Here is an 8988-nt window from a genome sequence, read left to right on the forward strand (position 1 = left end):
ATCCAAGGGCATAATATAAATCTAATCTACAAAACAGGAAAAACAATATCATGCCAAATAATCTGAAACAATATAGTTGCTAGCCTAGAAATCTAGACGCACCCTAGCGGCAGTAAATTACATTTGCTGCCAGGGCTAGTCTAGCAACTATCCGTTGGCTTGTGAGCTGGAAAAATTAAACTTCTATCAGGCCAATCAAATCGTTAGGCGGGCTTAACATAATGATTGATGGCAGAGTTGCAACGGTTTGGCTTGAATTCCCTGCTACTTGAAAACAAAAAAGATGGATATAGTTATTACTACTAACTAGTTACTTACACCTAACCCTAAAGTGAGAGAGCAGTAATGTTAGGATGGAATTAATAACTATAGTGATATGTTAATTAAATATAATTTGTGTTACAACCTGGTACATTAATGAAGTAAAATAGCACCATAGACCACCAATCTACAGTTCTAAATTTCTGCCTTGACATTAAAGAATTATAACTTGTGCAGTATTACACTGTCTCTCTCTACAAGCTTTAAACTTGGCTTGACTCATTCCCATAGATAGGGGTATTGATTGAAAGAGGTTTTGGGATACTATGTTATGTTTCCAGGCTGATATTCACTTTGAAAACTGGTTCTCTTTAGGCGGAGATTGTTTTTTTCATGTTCTAGTTCTGTTGTCTCTTACACTGTACAATAAATGTCAATTCTGACACTTCTGCAGACAGCCCATGAATGTTAGCTTTCATTTTATACCTTTTTTTTAAGCAATATAGCACTCGTGATCGTGGGGTTGGTCATGGATATTCCCACGGCTGTTGTTGCCTGCGCCACTCGGCCTCCGGCCTCGTGGCTACTGCCGAACAACACCCGTGGGAATATCCATGACCAACCCCACGATCACGAGTGCTATATTGCTTTTATACAACAATTCTACCACAAACTAAATAATCTGAAAACATCCCATTATTGTTTAATTTTTTTTAATTTCAACATCGTTCTTACGCATCAAAAAATAGTTCCTTTTTCAATAGACAGCGTCTTGGTTGCTAGGTAAGCAACATTCCAGATCCCTCGTTACGGGTCTTTGTGGTTTAGCAGCTACGTGTCTTCTTGAAAGAAATGTTGAAAGTCGGGCTGAAATCACATTCATATCTAGGTTTGCTGCATGCATGTTACAAGGACACTGTGCCATGTCATGTAAGGCAGGGGTCCCCAACCTTTTATGTACCATGGACCGGTTTGATTCCTATTTTTTTTTCACGGACCGGCGGGGGGGGGGGTTCGGGGGTTCCATGTTCCATATGTGTTGTGCATGCACAACTTGAAAAGAACTAGCTCCAGTTATGTAGGAACAGTGAAGGTAACAATCTCTTGTGAAAAACGTGAACTTGAAGAAGTGAAAATTAAACAATATGAACTATGAATATTGAACAACTTGAAGCTACATCTATAAGTGTGAACATGCTTAACAAAATATGGGAACAAAACATGGACTATGTGCGCCGCGGTGGGCTTTGCCGCGATTATGGACACGTACCAAATGCTTCATGTTAAAACGCCTGTGGGCGCATTGGAGAAAGCCATGAGCGTCCCTCTCGCACGATAAAGGTGTTGAAAACGGCCAATAAACTCCTCTAAGCAGGCAATAGATGGCATGGGCATGTCACATATTATTGTCTTTTTGATTAGGCCTACCAAGCACATATTCACGTTTAAATGAAGGTTACTGGATAATTTAAAACAAAAGCAAATTGTCCTGAAAGCATCCGTCGCCCTGGGATTGAAAGTCAAAACTTTGAATGCGTCTTATGAAGCATTGGAGAAAGCCATGAGCGTCTCTCTCGCAAAATAAGTATAGGTATAAGTATATATACTCTTTTGATCCCCTGAGGGAAATTTGGTCTCTGCATTTATCCCAACACAGTGAGGTGAAGCACACACTACCTGCAACAACAGCGGGAAAAAGATGGGGACTAAACGTGCATTATGAATATAATCAGTGGGAGCCCTGTGCTTGTTTCCCTGCAACAAGAAGCTTCCATCTGGGGGTGATAGAAGACAGTGACACCCTCAGTGTGTTTGAAATGTCCAGTCGATTGCGCAATTTGGTCTTAGTTGCAGTCATTGCCGAAAACCCGGCCTCGCATAGATACGTGGTGGGAAACGTTTTCAGCGCTTTTACGGCTATCTCGGGATATTCTGCTATATTGACAAATGGGTTGCGGACCCACTCATTGGTTTGCCAAAATCCCCACTACTGTTTGGAACATATCAAATACGCCCCGGTCCACTCGTCGTCCCCACAAATCAAGCTTGGCTTTAAATGCAGCGACTTTATCTGCCAGTTTAAAGACAGTCGTCATTCTCCCCTGGAGTGACAGGTTGAGGTCATTAAGCAACCCGAATATGTCACACAGGTAATCCTCATCACTAAAATGTGCAGCTAACGGTGACTTTTTTCTGTAAGAAATCTCTGCAGCGGCTCTCGCAACTCAAACACCCTGGCCAGTGACCTGCTAAAGATGCTTGTTTTTTGTTGTTCATTCTAGCAGTTTAGCTAACTTCGTGTGACACTACCGTTCGCCAAGAACTGATCAAGTGAAGTGAGCTGACCTGAGGCTGCGCAGCGCTGAAGGCAATTACTGTATGTAAAAGTGTTGAAGGCGGGCAGACAGACGTAAGAAAATAGACCTTGCATAATGCAAACATGCGTGCAATCAAACAACTGCATATAGGCCTATGCCATGTAAAAACGTGACATTTTTGCAAATTAAATTTAGTTTAGTTTGCATGCATTTTTTTTTTTTAAACTCATGTCGTAGGCTACGGCCGGTTAGGAATGTCCTGCGGCCCGGTACCGATGCTAGCACGTTAGCAGTGGTTAGCTAACTATGCTAACGTTAGTTATCTACAAGTCTCCTCCAAGTGACAATCATATTATACACAATGCTGGCAATGCTGAGAACAATTAGCATCCTCGTGTATCTTACTTACATTGAGTTGACTGTGTGGCTTAATCCACAGATGTGGTGAAGCACTGTTTCGTTATGGTTTGCTAAGGAGTAACCCATTGCTTAACTTAAAATAGTGGAGAGCTGGGATGAGAACATTGTGTCAAATCTTCGCATTGTATCGCGGAGTGATTTATTATTAGCTGTGTCTGAGTTGAGTTGTCCAGGAATATTCCAACTCATGGAACGTCTCTCGGCCAATCAGAAACAAATAAATAGTTCCATAGAACCCAATTGTTGTATAATTATGGTTATTGTGGTTGTGGAGATATTCAACATTTATTGCTGGCATGTCGTCTTGAGCAGGAAACCAAAAAATTGGCCTGAAATTGCTTGTACAAGTCACAAAAAAAAATTCAGCTTGACAACCACCCTAATATCTTACCTATGGGTGTCTTCTACCTAAATAAATAGGGTGACAGCTTGTACCAAAACATGTCCGCAAAAGTCTTAACGGAAGCCCTTTTCAGAATTGGCCCCCTGACTACATTCCAATGACTCTGAAGCTGTTAAATGAAGGTTAATTAAGCTAAAAAACTTGCATATTAACCTCCTCCATCGGGGACGACTCTTCTCCCTCTCTCTGCCAGAGCACAAGGCTATGGAGGAGTATATCAAGGATGCTCTGGCGTCAGGATTCATCAGGCCATCTACATCACCTGCTGGCGCTGGCTTCTTTTTTGTTGGCAAGAAGGATGGTGGGCTGCGACCTTGCATCGATTACCGGGGTCTTAACAAGATCACTATCCGCAATCGCTACCCACTACCACTGATCCACTGCCTTCGACCTGCTCCAGGGTGCCTCTGTCTTCTCGAAGTTGGACTTGCGAAACGCCTACCACCTTGTTCGCATTAGGCAAGGTGATGAATGGAAGACTGCCTTTAACACTCCATCTGGGCACTATGAATACCAGTGCCTTCCGGATTAACCAACGCTCCAGCTGTCTTCCAGGCCCTCATAAATGATGTTCTCAGGGACATGATCAACCGTTTTGTTTTTGTCTATTTAGACGACATTTTAATCTTTTCAAAGTCCTTGCAAGAGCATCAACACCACGTGCGAAGCGTCCTACAGAGGCTACTGAAAAACCACCTGTACGTGATAGCTCAAAAATGTGAGTTCCATGTCTCTGAGACCTCTTTCCTGTGCTTCATCCTAAGACACGGTCAGGTCCAGATGGATCCCAGCAAAACAAAAGCTGTGCGGGATTGGCCAACACCAACATCCGTAAAAGGAGTTCAACAGTTCCTTGGTTTTGCAAATTCATTCGTAACTTTAGCTCAGTGGCCGCACCGATCTTAGCTCTCACTAAGAAGACCGGTGCGCCATTCTTTTGGACGCCCAAGGCTGACGAAGCATTCCAGGATCTCAAGCATCGCTTTTCCTCTGCTCCTGTGCTGGTCCTCCCTGACCCGTCCCAGCCTTTTATTGTGGAGGTGGATGCATCCAATGTCGGGGTCGGCGCTGTCCTCTCCCAACGATTCAACGGGAAACTGCATCCTTGTTCATTCTTCTCTCGTCGCCTCAATCCTGCCGAGTCCCGTTATGACGTTGAGGATCGTGAGCTGCTGGCAGTGAAAATGGCATTGGGTGAATGGAGGAACTGACTGGAGGGAGCGCAGCACCTGTTTCTTGAGTGGACGGACCACAAGAACCTTGAATACCTCCAGCAAGCCAAACGTCTGAACCCTCGCCAGGCCCGTTGGGCATTGTTCTTCAGCCGGTTTGATTTTACACTCTCCTATCGCCCAGGCTCAAAGAACACCAAGCCAGATGCATTGTCCAGGCAGTTCTCCACACATGACAACGAGGTAGAGGTCAGCACTGTTGTCCCAGCCTCCCGCATAGTTGCCCCGGTTCGTTGGGGTATTGAGACTACTGTCAAGCAGGCCCAACGTCAAGAACCAGATCCTGGAACGGGCCCTCTAAATCTCCTGTTCGTGCCCAGCCTGGTACGGGCCAAGGTCCTCCAGTGGGGCCACTCGTCCAGCCTCACTGCACACCCGGGGTCCCGGAAGACCTTCGAGTTCCTCCACAGACGGTTCTGGTGGCCCGGCATGGAGAAGGAGGTGAAAGCCTTTGTGATGGCCTGTCCAGTGTGCACCCAGAGCAAGAATCCCCGCCAGCCTCCTCAAGGCCTGCTTCGCCCACTGCCCATCCCGAGACGGCCGTGGTCCCATGTGTCAGCAGACTTCGTCACAGGCCTCCGGAATTCTGAAGGTAACACAGTTATTTTTGTAGAAGTTGACAGGTTCTCTAAGGCCTGTCACTTTATTCCAATACCTAAACACCCCTCTGCTTTTGAGACTGCAACACTGATATTTGCCCATGTTTTCCGAGTCTTCGGGCTCCCGCAGGACATTGTGTCAGACCACGGGCCACAGTTCACGTCTCGGGTGTGGCGGGCGTTCTGCGGACTCCTGGGTGCCACGGCCAGCCTCACCTCGGGCTTCCATCCACAGTCCAATGGGCAGACGGAGAGGTTGAACCAGGACCTGGAGGCCACCCTGAGGAGTCTGGCGAGGGACAACCCAGCATCCTGGAGTTCCTGGCTGCCGTGGGCGGAGTACGCCCACAACACCCTTCAGTCTTCGGCAACCAGCATGTCTCCATTCCAGTGTCAATTCGGCTTCCAGCCTCCTCTGTTTCCTGAGCAAGAGGTTGACGCTGGGGTCCCCTCAGTTCGCCACCACATGAGGCGCTGTCGGTGTGGAAGAACAGACACAAGGAAGAACAACACTCCCTGCTGCACCCTGTCCTGTCCTCACCTCATGCCCCTGCCCCCAAAGCCCCGCCTCCCCCCTGCATCGTTGATGGTGGGCCGGTCTTCACGGTCCGACGGCTCCTCAGTTCCCGCCGTGTCCGAGGCGGCCTGCAGTACTTGGTCGATTGGGAGGGCTACGGCCCTGAGGAGCGCTCCTGGGTTCCGGCCCGGGATACTGTGGACAAAACCCTTTGCAAGGACTTCCATCGTGCACACCCTGACTGTCTGAGGAACGTCCGGAGACGTTCGTAGAGGGGGGGGTCCTGTTAGGTGCCATGGCTCTTCTGGCCACTAGGGATCGCTGTGGGACACCTGTAATTTTCCTTTGTTTTGATTGTGTGTTTGTTTTCATATGACATGTGCCTTATCTTCTATCATCCTGCCCCGCCTCCCATTATATTTCCCTCCATTTTTGTTCCACTACCACCTGTTGCCATTTGTGTTTGTCATGTGAACAATTAGTCTGGTTATTTAAGCCATGTTTTTTGTTTGTTAGTCACGGAGTCTTTGCCTCACGTCTACATTGCTGGTGAGCTATTTTGAACTTTTTCCTCTTGAGATTATTGAGACTTTTGCTTTTTGGACTTTGATACTCTTACATTTTTGGACTATTGAACTTTTGAAGAGCCTTTTGTGTTAAACAAGCATTTTTGCTATCTTTGCCATTTTTTGCTAATCCTGGATCTTTTGTTTCTTTTTTCTTGCTGAATGCCTCTGACCTGCCATTTTCAATCCCCGAGTCGACCCTAACAAAACGGTGCTGGTCAACAAGAGGTTCTCTGACATCAGATACACGTCCATTGGCTCACCCCAGGGTTGTGTCCTCTCACCACTACTTGTCATCTTGTACACAGATGATTGTAGAAGCCGCCATGCTGATAGTCATCTAGTGAAGTTTGCTGACGATACTGTTCTCCTTTCCCTGCTACATGGTTCTGTCCAAGATCACGGGCCTGTCCTCAGTGAGTTTGTGGAATGGTGTGATTTTGGAGCTAAATTTTTGGAGCTAAATGTTCATTGACTTCACTAAGCATAGAGGAAGCAGGACTGCAACTACAATCCATGGGAAACCAGTGGAAGTTGTACATGAATATAAATACCTGGGCACTGTCATTGATGACAAACTGCGTTTTGACTCTAAGGGCTGAGCTACACCAGGCGCGTAACTGAAGCGTTCCGTTCGCGTTGCGTCTGCTGCAACAATTAGCTTCCATTATAATCAATAAGTAGCTACACCAGACGTGACAGTGGGGCGTACGTTCGAAAAAAATAGACCATTCATCTAAAATGGATTTTACGCGTCGCGAACGGAACGCTTCAGTCACCCACCTGGTATAGCTCATGAGTAATACAGAGGTGATTATTAAAAAATGTCCACAGAGGCAGTATTTCTTGAGGAAACTTTACTCCTTCGGAGTTAACAGGAAGATTCTCAGCATTTTTTACACCTCCTTTATTGAAAGTATACTGACCTTTTCACCCATGTGCTGGTTTCACTCCCTCAGTCAAAAATAAGAAACACCTCCAGAGCATTGTGAACACATGTTCTAAAATCATTGGATTGAATGACTGCACGACAAGGCAACATTAAGGAAAGCCAACTGCATCCTAGAAGACTCTACCCATGTCCTACACAGAGTTTTTGAATGGCTGCCCTAAGGCAGGCGTCTGCGCTATCCTCTGGCTAGGACTAACAGTAGGAAGGCCACCTTTACTTTTGAGGCTATTCGCCTTTTGAACTTGAATATGCTCCAAGCCCCCTCCTCCTCCATCTCCTGTGACTTACCCCCCCGCCCCATTAAACTCCTGTCTGTCCTGTTCTTTCTTTTGTCCTGTCTTATGTGTTGTGTTATGTCTTAAATGTCACTATGCTTGCATAGAGAAAATTGTCCCTCGGGGATAAATCAAGTTTTTTTAAATTGAATTGAATTATAGTATCTAACCTATCCAACTTTTTTTAGTGCTCAGTTCCAAACCCAACATCTATGACGGTGTGGAGGAGCATTAGTGCCTACAGTATGGGCATCCTGCACATTTGGAAAAGCACAATCAATTCTGAATGATGTATACAGGTTTTGAGCAACATATACTGCCATCCAGGTAATGTCTATTCCAGGGAAGACCTTGAATATTTCAGGAAAACAATGCCAAATGTCAAATGAATTCTGAACATGTTTAAATGGTATTTCTCTATAGAAAATGAATCCAGGTGCTAAAATGGCCTGTCTCCAGATTTTTCAAATTAGGTGCATAATGGAATGAAAAACATGACTAAGGATACCCCCCACTGTTGAGCAACTGAAATCCTGTATCGGGGAATAATGGGACAACATATTTTATTGTCAAAACTCTAGCAATGGTCTCCTCAGTTTCTAAACATTTACAGAATTTTGTTAAATGAAGAGGTGAAGCAGCGCAGTAGTGAGTGTTCCCATCCCAACATGTTGCTGGCATCATATTCAAAATTAACATATATTTTCCATGAAATACAGTAGTTCAAATTTTCATTTTCAACATTTGAAATGTTGTCTATGTCCTTTTTTAAAAAAAACATTCTGTTTTTATTTGCATTTTACACAATGTCCCAACTTTTTCTGTTTTGGGGACACAGGTGTGTGGATATGGACAGAGAGATAGAAAGCCACCAATATGCACATTTACGAGCAAGGCAAGGCAGAAAGAAAGAGAGAGCGAAATAAATAAAGAAAGACAGAAAGAAAGAAAGAAAGAAAGAAGGAAAGAAAGAAAGAAACCCTACAGGACTGCACCATCCCTAAAGCACAAGGCATAGTAATGATAAAGAAAGTGACTGTAAAATTATTGCATTTACAAGTCATGGTGAGGATGATGATATCTGACTGCCCATGCTGTCACTTTTGTGCACAGAGGGAAGCACAAATGCATGCAGGGAGTTTTATACTCTCCTAGTCTGACACAGAGGGAATTTCTTTCGTTTAATCTGAGATGGTGATTCACAAAAGGCTGTCTGTGGTTGGTATTCCACTGGAATGAATGAAGAGAAAGCAGTGCTCATGGACATAGGCCAATAAACTTGCTGTAACGACACCCCAGTTAGGGAAATAATTGTGCTTGACAAATGAGTGGAAATGACAAATTTGTCATGTACTGTATGTGGTTCATAAATACAACATGATGTATTCTCAAATAATTTCCTCTTTTTTACTGATAAAGAAAACTCAAAAATCATCAAGGTCCAA

The sequence above is a fragment of the Alosa pseudoharengus genome, unplaced genomic scaffold (genome assembly GCF_046254945.1).
Source record: "Alosa pseudoharengus isolate Yale_2024_CS ecotype anadromous, Long Island Sound unplaced genomic scaffold, YU_APseudo_1.1 YU_APseudo_1.1_scf_9, whole genome shotgun sequence".
NCBI lineage: Eukaryota > Metazoa > Chordata > Actinopteri > Clupeiformes > Clupeidae > Alosa > Alosa pseudoharengus.